A 5000-nucleotide genomic window follows, 5' to 3' on the forward strand; every position below is an offset into this window, starting at 1 on the left:
TATGGTGGTAAACTGCCGCGCGTACAGACCAACCGGCCGGGCTGCTGGTACTTAGCCGCTGAAACTATGGTCGATTCGAACATATATTAACATACGATTTTTATTCGATAAATCGTTATTGTACATATTAAACGTTAGTTTCCACCGAAAGAAAAATTTTTTAGAATTTTTTTTTTCCAAAAATTGCAAGAGTAAACTTTTTTAATATTCGATTTAAAAATTTTTAAATGCTTAATCCTTACATTAAACTACTGGGAGAACTCAGAAATCATAATGAAAAAAATTACAAAAATTTATTTTTCTCAGAAACTCCGAAAAACAGAGTGGTCGAATCCGTGCAAGCCGGAATTTTTCTAAGTCCCCACGGTCAAGAGTAAACTTTTTTAATAAGCGTTTTAAAATTATTTCAATGTTTAATCCATGCGTAAACATGACGTTTATTAACGTTTTTAACATTAAAAAAAATTACAAAAATTTATTTTTCAAAAAAAATGGAAAAAACCGATTCGTCGGAGCGAGGTGTCCAGCCCGTGCGGTAATTCCAGCAGGCGAATCGGACTTCCCGAAATTTTTCTAAGTCCCACGGTCGACACCAACTTTTTTAATAAGCGTTTTAAAATTATTTCAATGTTTAATCCATGCGTAAACATGACGTTTATTAACGTTTTTAACATTAAAAAAAATTACAAAAATTTATTTTTCGGAAAAAATGGAAAAAACCGATTCGTCGGAGCGAGGTGTCCAGCCCGTGCGGTAATTCCAGCAGGCGAATCGGACTTCCCGAAATTTTTCTAAGTCCCACGGTCGACACCAACTTTTTTAATAAGCGTTTTAAAATTATTTCAATGTTTAATCCATGCGTAAACATGACGTTTATTAACGTTTTTAACATTAAAAAAAATTACAAAAATTTATTTTTCGGAAAAAATGGAAAAAACCGATTCGTCGGAGCGAGGTGTCCTGCCCGTGCGGTAATTCCAGCAGGCGAATCGGACTTCCCGAAATTTTTCTAAGTCCCACGGTCGACACCAACTTTTTTAATAAGCGTTTTAAAATTATTTCAATGTTTAATCCATGCGTAAACATGAAGTTTATTAACGTTTTTAACATTAAAAAAAATTACAAAAATTTATTTTTCGGAAAAAATGGAAAAAACCGATTCGTCGGAGCGAGGTGTCCAGCCCGTGCGGTAATTCCAGCAGGCGAATCGGACTTCCCGAAATTTTTCTAAGTCCCACGGTCGACACCAACTTTTTTAATAAGCGTTTTAAAATTATTTCAATGTTTAATCCATGCGTAAACATGACGTTTATTAACGTTTTTAACATTAAAAAAAATTACAAAAATTTATTTTTCGGAAAAAATGGAAAAAACCGATTCGTCGGAGCGAGGTGTCCTGCCCGTGCGGTAATTCCAGCAGGCGAATCGGACTTCCCGAAATTTTTCTAAGTCCCACGGTCGACACCAACTTTTTTAATAAGCGTTTTAAAATTATTTCAATGTTTAATCCATGCGTAAACATGAAGTTTATTAACGTTTTTAACATTAAAAAAAATTACAAAAATTTATTTTTCGGAAAAAATGGAAAAAACCGATTCGTCGGAGCGAGGTGTCCAGCCCGTGCGGTAATTCCAGCAGGCGAATCGGACTTCCCGAAATTTTTCTAAGTCCCACGGTCGACACCAACTTTTTTAATAAGCGTTTTAAAATTATTTCAATGTTTAATCCATGCGTAAACATGACGTTTATTAACGTTTTTAACATTAAAAAAAATTACAAAAATTTATTTTTCAAAAAAAATGGAAAAAACCGATTCGTCGGAGCGAGGTGTCCAGCCCGTGCGGTAATTCCAGCAGGCGAATCGGACTTCCCGAAATTTTTCTAAGTCCCACGGTCGACACCAACTTTTTTAATAAGCGTTTTAAAATTATTTCAATGTTTAATCCATGCGTAAACATGACGTTTATTAACGTTTTTAACATTAAAAAAAATTACAAAAATTTATTTTTCGGAAAAAATGGAAAAAACCGATTCGTCGGAGCGAGGTGTCCAGCCCGTGCGGTAATTCCAGCAGGCGAATCGGACTTCCCGAAATTTTTCTAAGTCCCACGGTCGACACCAACTTTTTTAATAAGCGTTTTAAAATTATTTCAATGTTTAATCCATGCGTAAACATGACGTTTATTAACGTTTTTAACATTAAAAAAAATTACAAAAATTTATTTTTCGGAAAAAATGGAAAAAACCGATTCGTCGGAGCGAGGTGTCCTGCCCGTGCGGTAATTCCAGCAGGCGAATCGGACTTCCCGAAATTTTTCTAAGTCCCACGGTCGACACCAACTTTTTTAATAAGCGTTTTAAAATTATTTCAATGTTTAATCCATGCGTAAACATGAAGTTTATTAACGTTTTTAACATTAAAAAAAATTACAAAAATTTATTTTTCGGAAAAAATGGAAAAAACCGATTCGTCGGAGCGAGGTGTCCAGCCCGTGCGGTAATTCCAGCAGGCGAATCGGACTTCCCGAAATTTTTCTAAGTCCCACGGTCGACACCAACTTTTTTAATAAGCGTTTTAAAATTATTTCAATGTTTAATCCATGCGTAAACATGAAGTTTATTAACGTTTTTAACATTAAAAAAAATTACAAAAATTTATTTTTCGGAAAAAATGGAAAAAACCGATTCGTCGGAGCGAGGTGTCCAGCCCGTGCGGTAATTCCAGCAGGCGAATCGGACTTCCCGAAATTTTTCTAAGTCCCACGGTCGACACCAACTTTTTTAATAAGCGTTTTAAAATTATTTCAATGTTTAATCCATGCGTAAACATGACGTTTATTAACGTTTTTAACATTAAAAAAAATTACAAAAATTTATTTTTCAAAAAAAATGGAAAAAACCGATTCGTCGGAGCGAGGTGTCCAGCCCGTGCGGTAATTCCAGCAGGCGAATCGGACTTCCCGAAATTTTTCTAAGTCCCACGGTCGACACCAACTTTTTTAATAAGCGTTTTAAAATTATTTCAATGTTTAATCCATGCGTAAACATGACGTTTATTAACGTTTTTAACATTAAAAAAAATTACAAAAATTTATTTTTCGGAAAAAATGGAAAAAACCGATTCGTCGGAGCGAGGTGTCCAGCCCGTGCGGTAATTCCAGCAGGCGAATCGGACTTCCCGAAATTTTTCTAAGTCCCACGGTCGACACCAACTTTTTTAATAAGCGTTTTAAAATTATTTCAATGTTTAATCCATGCGTAAACATGAAGTTTATTAACGTTTTTAACATTAAAAAAAATTACAAAAATTTATTTTTCGGAAAAAATGGAAAAAACCGATTCGTCGGAGCGAGGTGTCCAGCCCGTGCGGTAATTCCAGCAGGCGAATCGGACTTACCGAAATTTTTCTAAGTCCCACGGTCGACACCAACTTTTTTAATAAGCGTTTTAAAATTATTTCAATGTTTAATCCATGCGTAAACATGACGTTTATTAACGTTTTTAACATTAAAAAAAATTACAAAAATTTATTTTTCGGAAAAAATGGAAAAAACCGATTCGTCGGAGCGAGGTGTCCAGCCCGTGCGGTAATTCCAGCAGGCGAATCGGACTTCCCGAAATTTTTCTAAGTCCCACGGTCGACACCAACTTTTTTAATAAGCGTTTTAAAATTATTTCAATGTTTAATCCATGCGTAAACATGACGTTTATTAACGTTTTTAACATTAAAAAAAATTACAAAAATTTATTTTTCGGAAAAAATGGAAAAAACCGATTCGTCGGAGCGAGGTGTCCTGCCCGTGCGGTAATTCCAGCAGGCGAATCGGACTTCCCGAAATTTTTCTAAGTCCCACGGTCGACACCAACTTTTTTAATAAGCGTTTTAAAATTATTTCAATGTTTAATCCATGCGTAAACATGAAGTTTATTAACGTTTTTAACATTAAAAAAAATTACAAAAATTTATTTTTCGGAAAAAATGGAAAAAACCGATTCGTCGGAGCGAGGTGTCCAGCCCGTGCGGTAATTCCAGCAGGCGAATCGGACTTCCCGAAATTTTTCTAAGTCCCACGGTCGACACCAACTTTTTTAATAAGCGTTTTAAAATTATTTCAATGTTTAATCCATGCGTAAACATGACGTTTATTAACGTTTTTAACATTAAAAAAAATTACAAAAATTTATTTTTCGGAAAAAATGGAAAAAACCGATTCGTCGGAGCGAGGTGTCCTGCCCGTGCGGTAATTCCAGCAGGCGAATCGGACTTCCCGAAATTTTTCTAAGTCCCACGGTCGACACCAACTTTTTTAATAAGCGTTTTAAAATTATTTCAATGTTTAATCCACGCGTAAACATGACGTTTATTAACGTTTTTAACATTAAAAAAAATTACAAAAATTTATTTTTCGGAAAAAATGGAAAAAACCGATTCGTCGGAGCGAGGTGTCCTGCCCGTGCGGTAATTCCAGCAGGCGAATCGGACTTCCCGAAATTTTTCTAAGTCCCACGGTCGACACCAACTTTTTTAATAAGCGTTTTAAAATTATTTCAATGTTTAATCCATGCGTAAACATGAAGTTTATTAACGTTTTTGACATTAAAAAAAATTACAAAAATTTATTTTTCGGAAAAAATGGAAAAAACCGATTCGTCGGAGCGAGCTGTCCAGGCCGTGCGGTAATGCCAGCAGGCGATCCGGGGTACTCGAAATTTTTCTAAGTCCCGACGGTCAAGAGTAAACTTTTTCATCACATATTTCAAAATTTTTTTAATGTTTAATCCACGCATAAAAACGCAGTTTATTAACGTTTTTAACGTTGAGAAAATTGACAAAAATTTTTTTTTCACTGAAAATGGAAAAAATGTATCGGTCGATGCGGGCTGTCCAGGCCGTGCGGTAATTCCAGCAGGCGATCCGGGGTACTCGAAATTTTTCTAAGTCCCGACGGTCAAGAGTAAACTTTTTCATCACATATTTCAAAATTTTTTCAATGTTTAAT

This window comes from Nomia melanderi, unplaced genomic scaffold (genome assembly GCF_051020985.1).
Source record: "Nomia melanderi isolate GNS246 unplaced genomic scaffold, iyNomMela1 scaffold0078, whole genome shotgun sequence".
Taxonomy (NCBI): Eukaryota; Metazoa; Arthropoda; class Insecta; order Hymenoptera; family Halictidae; genus Nomia; species Nomia melanderi.